General features: G+C 33.4%; 1 protein-coding gene across 1 annotated transcript in view; it reads right to left on the minus strand.

Moving 5' to 3' along the window:
- Positions 1–15792, minus strand: part of DPP10 (dipeptidyl peptidase like 10) — a 641699-nt gene that overhangs the window by 495274 nt on the left and 130633 nt on the right. The window lies entirely within an intron of this gene.

Raw genomic sequence — 15792 nt, forward strand, 5'->3', positions numbered from 1 at the left:
CTATAATTCAGTCTTATCAAGGAAGGAAACTAACTAGATTGTTACTTAGTATTGTGAACTCTAATTTATCCAGTCAAGTAAAAGCTAAAAAAGAAAAAAAAATTCAGTCATACCTCATCTGAAGTATGAGGTTTTATATACTCCAGAAAATATAGTTCCAGAAAATCACCTTTGTTCCCTTTGGTATGCCCGTGGTTTCCTTGTGTAGCTCTCTTTTATGCTTGCTTTTTTTTTTTTTTAATTCTTTCTAATCTCTTCTTTTGGAGATAGCTAGTTTCTTAAAAAAAGAGGCCAGTCAATTCCTCATCAGTTCAACCACCTAGAACTACTCATGGATTCAGATTAACCCTATATCTGATAAAGTTTAATAATATACACTCCTCTAATTGAATTTCTTTCCTAAATCAGATTATCTTCCAATGAATGTTCTTTTCTTCTTCAGTATATTTCCAAAATGTGACTTTCGTACAGAAAGCCATATTGTAATTATAAATACATTTAAAATTCAGCTATGGGGTAAATTATTAAATTAAGACCAATCTGTGTCTATATTGAATAGAATGAAGAGGACAGTTGTAAAATAAGGTTTTATATATAATCTGTTTCTTTCTTTCATCTCCTTAAACCTTGTCCTTCCATAAAACTGAAATGTGAATTGCAAGAAGTTTACCTTCTACAATGCATACATCTTCACTGGGGTTCCCCATACACATGATAAACATAGCCTACCCCTTCTCTTTCTCAAGCAGAAAAAAGCAATAATGCAACCATAACAGTGGTCTGTTGGGAGGTCAGATTTTAGTTCCAGTTCAACCCTTCATTAGCTTGTGTGCCATTATCTAGATGACTTCATTTATTTAGGCATCAGTTAGTTTTCATTTGCAAAGACAAAGGGTTGGATTAAATCTCATTAAGGTCAGCTGTGCTGTAAGCACTCTAGCAAGCTCTTTCAGGACTGAAAATGGAGGGGAAAAGGATGGGAGTCATGTGATTAAAACTGTCTAACCATACTTTGGTATATTTGATTTGTTTGAATAAAATTTTGTTGAAAGCACTATAAACACGCATACACACACAACGCACACTTACAAACACACACCACGGCCCATAAAACAGTTTGCATCTCAGTGATCCTCAACTTTCTGTATATTTTGTACTAGTTCTTTTTGGTTTTTTTTAGCAGAGACTCAAAGTGCTCATAAAATTAGGAATGTACTTTAAGGCTCTGAAAAACCATTGTTAAATTCTACCTCAAACTTATCATCCCTTGTGTAAATAAGTCAAGAGCTTTAGGATTTACTCATAGGTTTAATCATCAAATTAGTCAATTATTAAAAATGCTAATCATTCTCAAACCTCTTTCTGAGAACTTTTTCAAATTAACATCTTCTAAATTTGAATAAAGAATCTAAACATGAAAAATGTATCTGCACTAAGGCTTTCTACATTCTGAGAAGAAAAATTGCACACTGTGATAGACAAACCCTGCACATACACATACTATGAAATGGTGTCTTTTTCTTTTTCAACCCTAATGTGTTACGACTGTACTTTGAGCCTTTGACCTCTGATAAAGTTATGTTTAAGTTCCTCCCTCAGGTATGCTGTTTCCTTCTGTCACTTTATCTTGACCAGATTTTTATTCCACGTCTTTATTACCCTACAAAAGAGGCTTTCAGTGTTTATGGACTCCTGGGGTCAGGGCTCCTAGAAGTCAAAACTGTATTCATAACAATACTAAGACATTATATTCCTTGTCACTGGGTTGAAATTTTCACTTTTGATGCAAAAGATATGGTGGATAAAACTCCAGGCACCCTACCATGAGCCACAAATGTAACATCAAACTATCAGTAAAGTCGTATTCTTTACTGCCATATGCTCTCAATTTAAACATAAATTCAGTTTCAGTTAGGAATTTTCTCAAGTAATAAAAAAATGTTAATTGTATTCAATCTCAGCCCTTGAAATCTTTCAAATATCTGTGTGGCAAAATAAGAAGTATGACAAAAATAAATTAAAATAACTATCATATACTAAATATAATGGTCGTCTTATGGAAAGCATGTAGACTATTGCTGGAGTTATGAGATAAACATGTCACGTTTTTTCATGAAAAAAATTTTTACTGGAAGGAATGAAAAAGAAACTATAATTATTCAGATTTAAGTGTTTGGTATTTTTTTCCCCCAAAATGAATGAAATGAACCTCTCTCTTCACAAAACTACAATTGATTATATTTGTTATAAATATAAAAGTCAAGCTTTCAAGCAAAAAACTGAATTTTCAAAAACTTTTATTCTCTCCCATGAGTTTGACTGCTTCTCAATATGTTTCTAGTGAGAATTTTTTGGTGAAATTATTGGTGATATTGACCATAATGTAAAAAAAATGTACAGTCATGTGTTGCTTAACGATGGGGATGCATTGGGAGAAATACGTCGTTAGCTTATTTTGTGGTCGTGTGAACATCATAGAGTGTATTTATACAAACCTAGATAGTATAGTCTACTCTGCACCTAGGCTATGGCTCCTAGGCTGCAAACCTGTTATCAAATATTAAGTACTGTGCATAATAGGACTGGCAACCCAATAGGTTTGTTTCCACCAGTATCACCACAAACAACTGAGTAATGCATTGAGATACTGCAATGTTACAATGGCTATGGTGTCACTAGGCAACAGGACCACTGATATATATGTAGCCCATTGCTGACCTAAATGGCTAGTATGTGGTGCATGTCCATATAATAAACTCCACCAGTGTTTGAAAGATCTGCATAACTCAGTGGACTAATATTCTACAAATGACTGATTCATGATGTTATAGAATCACATATAAGCAAAATTCTTTCAAACTGTAAGATGGACCAATGAATTTTAATTTATTAAATTTTTATTTAGATTCTACACTAGAACTAACCTTCCAGAATCTATCACTTATCTAGTTTTTAAGAAATATCAAGAAGGAACACCTGTAATTATTTGAAAAGCTATTAACATACATCTTCCATTTCTAACTATATTTCTTTATGGGGTCAGAATTCCTTCATATACCTCAACCAAAACAACAGATTGAAAAGAATTAATAGAGGAGCACATATGAGAATTCTGCCAGCTTCCAATGAGTCAGATATTAAACACATTTGCAAAATGTAAAACAATGCCATTCTTTTCATTATTTTTTTTCATTTTGGAAAAGAGAGCTATTTTCATTATAGGTTATTTGTATTTACATGTAATAATTCTATTATTGTCACATTAAATGAATTAATAAACATTTTAATTTAGAAGTTTCAAAAATTAATTTCTAATGTCAAACTTGTAAATAGTGTTTATATCACTATATTTTATATATATAATATATATAAAATTATATATAAAATTCAAATGTCCCAGTGCATCTTGGAGTCCACAATAATTTGTTAGAGTGCTCAACACAAAGCTCTACTGAGTGTACTTTATGGTGTAGTTTAGTAGGTTTTTTATATCCACATTTCAAACTGTCAAGGTTATAATAAATATTATTCAAGGTCTCTAAAAATGTTAACTTTCTCTTCAATTTGATAATATCATCAGATTTAAGAACCTTACTATAGTGTATTCTTATATACTATTTCATTATTAAGAACTATCACTAAATACTTCTCTGGCATTTTCCAATTTTTAATACAAAAAGATTAATTGGATACATTTGTCACTGTCAATAAGGCATACCTCATTTTATTGCTCTTTGCAGATACTGTGTTGTTTGCAAATTGAACGCTTAGGACCACCCTGAGTCCAGCAAGTCTATCAGCACCATTTCTCCAACAGCAGGGGCTCGGTTCATGTGTCTGTGTCACATTTTAGTAATTTATACTATATCAAACTTCCTGATTATTATATCTGTTATAGTGACCTGTTATCAATGATCTTTGATGTTACTATTGTAATTGTTTTGGGGTGACCACGAACCGTGCCCATATAAGACTATGAACTTGATTGATACATTTTTATGTTTTCACTGCAACACAAACCAAACACCCATCTTGATTCCTCTCCTTGGGTGCCATATTTCATAGGACAAAACAATATTAAAATTAGTCCAATTAATAATCCTACAATAGTCTCTAAGTGGCCAAAAGAAGGGAAGAGGTCAAACCTCTCTCACTTTAGATCCAAAACTAAAAACAATTGAGCTTAGTGGGGAAGACATTATAAAAGCTGAGATAGACTAAAAGCTAAGGTAGGCTAAAAGCTCTTAGACCAAATAGTTAGCCATGCTGTAAAAGCAAAGGAAAAGATCTCAGGAGAAATTAAATGCACTACTCCAGTGAAGACATAAATGATAAGAAAGCAGATGATATCGAGATAGTTTTAATGTCCTACATAGAAGATCAAATCAGCCTCAACATTCCCTTAAGCCAAAGCCTAATCCAGAACAAGGCCCAACTCACTTCAATTCTCTGAAGGCTGAGAACAGGGAGGAAGCTGTAAAAGAAAACTTTGAAAACAGCAGAGGTTGTTTCATGAAGTTTAAGGGAAGATGATGTCTCCATAACATCAAAGTGCAAAGCGAAACAGCAAGTGCTGATGTATTAATAGAAACTATAGCAAGTTATCCAGAAAATTCTAGCTAAGATAATTGGTGAAGGTGACTATGCTAAAAAGTAGATTTTTAATGTGTACAAAACAGCCTTGTATTGGAGGAAGATAACACTTAGGACTTTCATAGCTAGAGAGGAAAAGTCAGTTTCTGGCTTCAGAGATTCAAAGGACAGGCTGACTAGCCAGTGATGTTAAGTTGAAGCCAGCGCTCCTTTACCATTCTGAAAACCCTATGGCCATTAAGAATGATGCTCAATTTACTGTGTTTGTGTTCTATAAATGGAAAAACATAGCACACCTATTTATAGCATGGTTCGATTAACATTTTAAGCCCATTGTTGAGACCTATTTAAAAAAAAGATTCATTTCAAAATATTACCAATATATTTGGTAAGTCTATAGCTATCATAGCTATTGATTCCTCTAATGGATCTGGACAAAGTAAATTTAAAAAATTCTGAAAAATGCTCACTTTCTAGGTGCCATTAAGAACATTTGTGGTTCATGAGAAAAGATAAAAAATCTCAATATTCACAGGAGCTTGGAAGAAATTGATTCCAAGTGATCTTTTTAATTTGATCGGGTCCCATTTATTTATTTTTGTTGTTGCTGTGATTGACTTTGGGATTTTCTTCATAAATTCTTTGCCTAAGCCAATGTCTATAAGAGTTTTTCCAACATTTCCTTCTAGAATTTTTATAGTTTCATGCTTTAGGTTTAAGTCTGTCATCCACTGTGAGTTGATTTTTGTGAGCGGTACAGATCCTGTTTCAGTCTTCTACATGTGGCTACCCAATTTTGCCAGCACCATTTATTGAATGATTCTTTTCCTCAGTGTATTTTTTTTTGTGATTTGTCAAATATTAGATGGCTTAAAATAGCAACATTATTTTTTTGAAAATCTAGAAAAAATAATTCTATGCTTCATATGGAATCAGAGAAGAACCTGTATAGCAAAAGCAACCTTAAGTAAAAAGAATAAATTGGGAAATGCCAATTTACTAATCTTCAAGATATACTACAAGGCTATAATAATTAAAACAACACAGTACTGGGACAGGAATAGAGGCATAGACCAATGGAACAGAACTGAGAACCCAGTATTTTTACAGTCCCACCAGCAGTGTATGAGATTATTGAAAAGAGATTGCAATAAAAAATTTTATATCCAGCAAAAATACCTTTCAAAAATGAAGAAGAAACTAAGGCATTCCCTTATAAGCAAAAGCGAAAAGAATTTTTCAGAAGGAGAGCTGCCTTACAAAAAACATTAAAGGGAGACCTTCAACATGAAGTGAAAAGACACTAGACAATAATTTGAAGTCATGTGAAGAAACAAAGAACTCTAGTAAAAGTCAATACATTGGTATTTTTAATAAAAGGCAATATTATTAAATATTAGGCTTCTAACTCTTCTTTACATTTCCTATATGATATAAAAGATGAATCATAAATCTAAGTTAACAGTCACACAACATATAGAGGTGTATCTTGTAATAAAATCAAGATAGAGAGTCAAGCTGTATAAAAATGAAGTTTGTGTATGTGACTGAATCTCAGTTGGAATTAATTCAAACTTGAGTGTTACAAACTCAGGATATTAATTATAATACCAATGTAACCATATAAATAATCCCAAGAGGAAATGAGAAAAGAATCAAAGCAGCACACTATAAGAGAAACACAAAAGAAGGCATCATTGGAGTACTTGAGAAACAACAGCAACAAAAAGATAAAAGACATACAGAAAACAAATGGCAAAATGAAAAAAATTCCTTCATTATAAATAATTTCCTTAAATGTAAATGTATTAAACTCTCCAATCCAAAGGTTGAGAATGGCATAATGGGTTAAAAAAAAAAAAAAATCACTCACTTCAGTCTAAAGACACAAATGATTGAGGAATGAATGAATTAATTCCATGAAAATAGCAGGTGAAAAAGAGCAGAGGTGGCAAGACAAATATAAGGCAAAATAGAGTTTAAGTTAAAAATTGTGATAAGTGGAAAAGGATATTATAGACTGAAAAATGGTCAAGTCATCATCACAGAGACATAACAAAAATAATCGTATGTACACTAAAGAAAAGAGCTGCAGATTATATACCATGGTTTGAATGATTATGTTCCTTCTAAAATTCTTATTGAAACTTAATGTCCAATGCAGCAGTATTAAGAGATATGGCCTTTCGTAAGGGGGATGTCCTTATGAAGAATATTAGCACCCGTATAAAAGGGCTTGGGGTGGAAGGAAAGGCTCTCTTGTCCTTCCTTCTCTTTTTCTATGTGAAGGTATGTGTCTCTCTTTTGGAGAATGCAGCAACAAGGTGTCACCTGGAAGCAGAGAGCAGTCCTCACCAGCTACCAATCCTGCCGGCAACTTGCTCTTGGACTTCTAAGCTTCCAGAACCATAGTGAATAAATTTATACTGTTTACAAATTATCCAGTCTGTGGTATTTTGTTATAGTAGGACAAATGGACTAAGACACTATCTAATCAAACCTGGACAGGACTGAAGAAAGAAATAAGGAGGTCTATGAAAGTAGTTGAAAACTTCAATAAGTCATCTACAAGAATGAAGAAGGGATAGAACATCTAGACAGAAGATCAGCAAGTAAATACAAGACTAGAACAAGACTATGATCTAAGTAGGTATGATAGATAAATAAATATAAGATATTCTACCCTACCATAGTTTAATATACACACTTTTCAAGTACACCTGGAAATTCTCCAGGATGGATCATATATTAGGCCACAAAATGAGTCTTAGTAAATTTTAAAAGTTTGAAACAATACAAAGTATCTCCTCTAAATTCTATGGAATGAAACTAGAAATTAATAAAAGAAAGAAAACAAAAAATCACTTATATGTGGAAATTAAATAACCCAATTTTAAGGAGTAATGGATCAGAGAACAAATGACAAGGAAAATTAGAAAATACTTTCAAACAAATGAAAATGAAAACTAAATATTAATACTTATAAGACTCAATGAAAGCATTAATCACAAATAAATTTATAGTTGCAGAAAACTCCAATAAATAAGAAAAAAAATTTCAAATCAATAACCTAACTTTACATTAAGAAACTAGAAAAAAAGAACAAACTAACTGCAAGCTAACAGCAGAAATAAAATAAAGATTAGAGTGGTGATAAATAAAGTAGAGAACAGAAAACAATGGAAAGAATCAACAATATCAAAAGTACATCCTTAGAGAAGATCAACAGAATTAATAGATCTTTAGCTAAACTAAGAAGAAAAGAAAGTAGATGGAAACAATAAGTCAGAAATGGAAGTGGGACATTACTGCAAATTTTACAGAAACCATGGTTATGAGGAAATACTATGGGCAATTGTATGCCAACAAATTAGGAAATATAGATGAAATAATAATATTTCTAAGAACACACAAACTATAAAACATACTCGAGAAGAAACAGAAACTTAAACAGACTTCTCACAAATAAAGAGTACTAAAAAGTAATCATTAAGCATAAATCTTTCTAACAAAATTCTAGAACCAGATGATTTCACTTGTGAATTCTAACAAACATTTAGAAGAATTAACACCAATCCTCAAACTCTTCTAAAAAAATAGGGAAAAAGGTATTACTTATTTTTTGAGGTTAGAAGTATTTTGATACTAAAGCCAGACAAACACAGCCCAAGAAAAGAAAACAACAGACCAATATCCCTTATAAATATAGATGCAAATATCTTTGATGAATATTGGAAACTGAATTTTTCAGCATAAGGATTATACACTGTGAATAAGTGGGATTTTTTTTTCCAAAAATGTAAGGGTGATTCAACAAAAGAAAAATCAATGTAATATGACATACTAATAGAAAAAGGGGTAACACAAATGATCACCTCAATTGACTGAAAAATGTATATCACAAAATCCAATACCCTTTCTTTATAAAAATATTTGAAAAACTAGGAATGGAAGGAAACTTCCTCAATATGATAAAGAGCATTTATGTTAAACGCACAGACTAAAGGTTTTCCCTCTATGATCAGGAACAAGACAAGAATGCCCCCTTTACCATTGCTATCCAACAGTGTACTGGAAGTTCTAGCCAGAGTAACTAAACAAGAAAAATAATAAATAGGAAGTCAATTTAGAAATGAAGAAGTAAAATTATTTCTATTCGCACATGGCTTGATGCTCTACACATAGAAAAACCTTAAGAATTCACAATAAACTACTAAAGCCAATAAAGGAATTCAGCAAAATCGAAGAGTACAACTCTCTTCACACTCAGAAACCAGTTGGTACATTTCTACATACCAATAATGATCAATCAGAAAAGGATATTAAGGTATCAATTCTATTTATAATAACATAGGAAACAATAAAATACCTAAAAAATAAATTTAACCAAAGATGAAAGACTTTTACACTGAAAACTATAAAACATTCCTGAAATAAATTGAAAACAAAATTAAATGTAAATACATCCCATGTTTATGGATTAGAATCCTAATAATTCTAAGATGGCAATATTATATAAGGAACCTACAGATTCAGTGCAATCTCTGTCAAAGCCCCAGCTGTCTTTTTACAGAAGTGGAAAAGCCAATTATCAAATTCATATGGAATTGTGACGGGCCCTGAATGACAAAGCAATATTGAAAAAGAAAAAACAAAGTTGGATTAGTCATACTTCTAGATTTCAGATGTTACTGCAAATCCATAGTAATAAAAACAATGTGGTACTGGCATGAACATAGACAAATAGATTAAAACTGTGAGCCCAGAAATAGCTCATCTATCTATGACAATGGACAATCAACAAGGGTGACAAAACCATTCAGTTGGGAAAGAACATTCTCTTCAATAAATAGTCGTATGCGAAATGGATGGCCACGTGCAAAAAATGAAGCTGGACTCCCTACCTCACACCTCATACAACAATTAACTCAAAATGGATTTATTACCAAATAAATTAGCTAAAACCATAAACTTCTTTCAAGAAACACAAAGATAAATTATCATGACCTTAAATTCAGCAACATGTTCTTGGATATGACACCAAAAGCATGAGCAACCAAAGAATAGATAAATAAAGAACTTTGTGCATCAAAGGACACTATTTAAGAAAGTAAAAAGGCAAGCCATATTGCAGAAGAAAATATTTGAAAATCATATGTCTGACAAGAGATTTATATCCAGAATAAAGGATTCCTGTAACTCAACAGCAATAAAACAAATGAGTCCGTTAAAAATGGGCAACAGATTTGAACAGACATTGCTCCAAAGAAGATATATAAATACAAATAGCCAATAAGCACATGGGAAGATACTCAGCATCACTAATCATTAAGGATATGTAAATCTAAACCAAATGAGATGCTATTTCACCCTCTTGAATGCCTATAATAAAATAAACAGAAAATAATAAGTGTTGGCAAGGATGTGGAGAAACTGGAACAGATGTATATTGCTATTGGGAATGTAAGATGTTCAGCTGCTGTGGAAAATAGTTTCTCAGAAAATTAAATGTACCATTACTATATGACACAGGAATTCCATTCCAAGGTATATGTATGCAAAAAAATTTTAAAAAGCTAAAAACAAAGCCTCAAATACATGTACACACATGTTCATAGCAGCACTATTTCCAGTAGATGAAAACAACCCAGACTTCCATCAGTGGATGAATGGATACACAAATTGTGGAACATATATACAATGGAGTACTGTGCAACTATAAGAATGAATGAAGTACTGATACATGTAGCTATGAGCACCGACCTCTAAATCATGCTCAATAAAAGAAGATATACATTAAAGGTCTCATGTTGTTTGGGTCTATTGATATGGATTAGTTGGCCAATTAATTTCTTTGTATTTTTAGTAGAGACGGGGTCTCGCTCTTGCTCAGGCTGGTTTTGAACTTCTGACCTGGAGCAATCCGCCTGCCCTGGCCTCCCAGAGGATTACAGGCGTGCTAGGATTACAGGCGTGAGCCACCGCGCCCGGCCCTTTTACTCTATTAATGCCAGACAAAATTATGTTTTATTCAACATCAGGGAGAAATCTATTAAGAAAGCAACAACAATCTATGTTATCCAGGGGGAAACTGTTAGAATCTGTCATTGTTTTCTCTTTGGCAGCTTGGCCGTGATTGCGTAAGGCTATATTCAAATGTGTTCATCTGTGCTGTTCTTGGAAAAAACAAGCAGAGACATATTAGATTATGCCTATCGATACAACACATCTCCTTTTTAATTCAACAGAATAAAATAAACAATTTGCATCTTGGTTGATGCTTGGTTGATGCTTGGTTGATGTTTACAAGTAATACAAATCTCAGAATCTGTAAAATATTATTTTCCCCTCCTAAAAGCATAACCGGATAGTTTAATTGTAGCTATGACATTTTAAAACACAGGTTATGTGCTTAAATGACATCTTTCAAATTACAGATGGCAAGAGATTGTTTACAAAATAACATAACATAACATTTTAAGTAACTAGGACCAGGTCCTATTTTTTGGTAGAGCATAATAGTAACTAGAATGAATTCACTTTGTGTTTTTGTGTGACAATAACTAATCAGCTGTCACCAGTGTAGGAAAATCCTTAATTTCATCAAATCCTTTCTAGACAATGAGCTCTTTTTTATATAAGTAAGGACAGATGAATCTTTTTAAAACCATGTTTCAAAGGGTCAAATCATTTTTTTTTTTAAATCTGGTGTCTCAGACAAATAGGAACAGAGAGAAATTCTTTACCTCAATGTCTTATTTGTAGGCATATAGCAGCCTACGGGCATGAACCCAAGTCAGTCTAATACCAAGGTCCATTTAATCACTCTATCTCCTATATTTTCTCTACAAACTGGCTGCCTAAGTCACCTAATTCTGCTAGCCTTAGCTGTAGTATCTAGAAAATTGTTCTTTATTTTATCTGATATGAGAGTTAAATGAGATGATCTTGCAAACTCTTTGGAGAACAGATTTAAGTCGATATTTCTTCAAAGAAAGGCATCATTCTTTAAATATTGACTTCTAGATTTGCTGTGTTTTGTTGATTATTCTGGGTAGGGCTGCCTACATTTCTCTGTTTTTTTTCTACTTCCTCAGTTCTGTCTTGTCTCAAAAGAACTAGCAGACCAGAGATAGCTTCATGGATCTAATACTTACCTGGTGCTAAAGGCTTACCTAGCCATCAACATCACTGTAGCAGTCTCAACATCTGTAAATTATTTTGCAACACAGCCACTGAACCTAGTTTAAAATTCTTAATATTAGAAATACTTCTAAAAGTGAAAATAAAGGCAACTATGAAGTGGAAAGGCATCTGTATAGTGGACAGTCCCCATTAAATTCCTGTTTGTTTAACTGAGATTAAGCAGAGCTCTGATGATTCATACGTGAATGCTTGGCTTCTTTTATGCTCTGATAGACCTGCAAAGACCATCCCCAGATGCTCACCTAGAGAGGGTGCTAAAGGAGTTATAATAGAGGGTACTTGGGAAGTTGCTAAAAGAAACAGAGTAAGAGCTAACAAGACAAAATTTAGTGCTTTACAATTTTGTCTTTAGCCATAATAGTAAATCAACCTGGTGACTTTGTCTTGGCACTGACTGATTACAGACACAAAGGGTGACAGGCTACTATCCACTATTGCTGCAGAAATGTGAAGTATACACAGTTTACAGGTGGCTATTTCAATATGGCAGATTTGTTGAATAGCTTGATGAATGTCCTATAATAATATATATTCCAACTCACTCATAAAATATGCACCCATGTTTTTAAAACAGATCAAAACAGGCAATACATGAGTGGATTAATAAAATGTGGTATATGTATATCATGGAGTTCTACTCAGCCATAGAAAACAATGGTGATCTAGAACCTCTTGTATTATCCTGGATAGAGCTGGATCTCATTCTACTAAGTCAAGTATCACAAGAATGGAAAAACAAGCGCCACATCTACTCACCATCAGATTGGTATTAACTGACTTAACTGACCAATAATTAAGTGCACATATAGCAGTAACATTCATTGGGTGTCGGGCAGGTGGTAGGGGGGAAGGGGGGTGGGTATATTCACACCTAATGATTGCAATGTGCACCATCTGTGGCATGGATAATCTTGAAGCTCTGACTCAGGTGGGGCAAAGGCTATATATATAACCTAAACATTTGTACCCCTGGAATATGCTGAAATAAAAGAAAATTGGTGATTATATTCTGTGTGAAATGTTTTCCTATGCATAGTCCTTCTCATTCTATATATTAAATGTAAAGATGAGAGTGCAAAGTAAATGCATAGCTACCTGAGACTGGTTTCCACAACTTTAAGCATGAATGTACTCTCACATATTTGTAGAGTATAATTATTGATTTTATAGTTAATATACTTTGAAAATAAATGCGGATATCCTTTATTCTTTACATGAACTCAATGCAAGCTAAAGATATGTGGGCTCTTTCAGTGCATCTAAAAACATCTTCCATTTAATGAAAAAAAATGGAGTAAGTTGTTCCTTTCAGAAATTGCTACTTATTAAAGGAAATACTTGAATGGTTAACTAACTCCTCAAAAATAATCAGGACTTTTCTTCACAAGGCAAGGAAGATTCTGACAATCTTGGAAATTAAGGCACCTGTGTCAAATTACTTCTGTAATAAAATTTGCAATCAAACCAAAATTACAATGAACATGTGTTTCTCCGGTTATGGGTTTGCATTCCTTAGCACTTACCTACAAACTTTCTTGCTATCTTGAACAAAATAACTTCTAAATAATATCTTAGACTAGATAACTTTTTGTATGTATTAATATTTCAAAAAACAAAACATTAAATATATTCTCAAGGTAGAAAAGCCTTAGTGAAACCACTGAATTTAATTTATTGCTATGCTTGTCATTAAACAAGCCACTATTATTTCTTTAGTTGTTATTCTTATTATTATGTTAGATCATAGACATTATAATTGCAATACACTTCAAGATGTCACATTCTAGTGAACAAAGTTGTCCTTTCATTCAATAAAACACTTGATGTCGAAGGAGGTAAATGATTTGCCCAAGGTTATATAGCTATAAAATCCATATGACTTTCCAACCCCTATCCTTATTGGAAGAGTGGTTCTAGAGTCAAACCTTTGTCCTAAAAGGTCCAACATCTGGCTGAATAATTTTAGGATCAGAGGTTTCTCCTCCTGACATGGATTCCCCTATCTGGTTGAAAGTTTCCACCTGCCTGAGTTGTTTTACTAGAAAGCTGGTCTTTGAGAACATATGGTAGACAAACGGAAGATTAGAAAGAAGGTGTTGTATGTTGTTTTCCCAGCTAGAGGCATTTCCTTGTGGATTTATTCTAACACAGTTGAGGGATCTCCAGCTTGATGGTTCAAAATGGAAAGCTTGGTGCAATTAAAACACTAAAAACTGGCCACAGGCATGCACAGCCACACACACATGCAAACTCAAAAGGGTACCTGCTCTTAATGCATATTCTTGTCTTCAAACCAAAAGTTTAATGAAAACCCAGATTCTTTTTCCCTGTTCAGTGAGGGAGGCAAAACTAGATAACTTCCAAGTGTGATTTCACGTTTATGGCTCAAGTCTTGGGCTGCAAACTGTTCATCTTTATGTATCACTCTGACGTTTGGTTTGAGCTCACCCCGATGGCCATATAAGTAGGCTGGCATTGTGCTTGGTCATAACTTGAGCAAATTCCTACCCACTGTCCTTACACTTATCTACTTCATCAATTTACATAATTTTCCAGGCCCCCTGATGGCACTGAGTTTACAAACAGAGGATGTAGAATACCTCTGTGCAGAGTGGGGCATCTGCTTTCTATAGCAATACCTTTTCCACTCCAGTATAATGATTTTATTTTTGATTTGATAATATCCTTGCCAAAAATAATAACGAGATGCAAGGACATTTGAACCTGGGGTATATGAGATGCACTTGGTAAACTATAAATCTAGATAATAATTGCCACCTCTATTTCTATGATTAATCTCATATGAAACTAGGTCTATCACTTCTGGGGGGGGGTTTCTAAATTTGTGTGTTTGTGTAATTGAGGAAGAAAGGGATTGGAGATGAAAGATATAAGACAGTGGGGGGCAGGTTTAACTACCACAGCACTTGGGATGGGGTAAGAACTCCACAAATATCTATTGGATGACTGAAGGAATAAATGAATGAACAAACATTCATTTGAGCTTGCTTTAATGAATGAACAAGTGCATGCTAAAATGAACACAACTAAATTGTTGTTTTATACTTGGGGAAAGGGTGGGTAGCGGGAGTTTAAGGATTGGTCCATTCTACATGGTCTGTTACATGAAACTCTCAAGGGTCCAACAGTATCAACTATGGCTTCAGTGAGTAACAAGAATCTGAGAAAGTGAATCACTGGGACAAGGATACTAGCATCAGGATGGAAGAAAAGAATTCAAGACAAATACACAGGCATTATGACACCAATACCCCCCATCTGGTTAATAGCCACCAACAGAAGGCACCAAAGCCAAGTCATTCGTTTTTTATAATTATGCTAAAATTTTATGTTTAAGTGAAACACCATGCTGAAGCACATCTTCCTTTAACAAAGATTCTTGGCATTCTGCAGCAACTCGGAGCGCTCACATCGCTCCATTACATTGTACTGCAGATGTACAAATGAGGCAGTTAAGAGAAGGTTCCTGAAGAGAATGTTGGATAAGCCAGCTCTTACTGGGACATTTTCTTTTTCTTTTTTCAATTCTCTTTCTCTTCTCTTTCTCCCTCCTGGCTCCTTTAATTTCTTTCTCAATCTTTTCATATGTTAAATAAAAGCTGCAAATTACATTTTTTGACAGTTTATACATTTCAAAGTCAATATTTTTACAAAGATGATATGTTTCACAAAGTACCATGTTAGAACAATTGATACTGACATTTGTATAATTAGTCATTGTAATTACTTGACTACATGCCTCTGAAAAAGAGCTATTGTTAATCACATCTTATACATCAGGAAATAAGTTCGATATGTTTAAAGGGCTCATAAAATAACAAATCTGGGAGAGAAAGTGAAGTGCAAATAAATAACATTCAATAACAAGCTAAAACTTTATAATATCAGTTGATTCTCATATTAGTTCAATTCTATCCCAGAAATGACAATTTAGCATAATATTGTGCCATATATGGGTGGCCAGTCTTTGAG

This window comes from Microcebus murinus, chromosome 8, assembly GCF_040939455.1.
Source record: "Microcebus murinus isolate Inina chromosome 8, M.murinus_Inina_mat1.0, whole genome shotgun sequence".
In the NCBI taxonomy this organism is placed as follows: Eukaryota; Metazoa; Chordata; class Mammalia; order Primates; family Cheirogaleidae; genus Microcebus; species Microcebus murinus.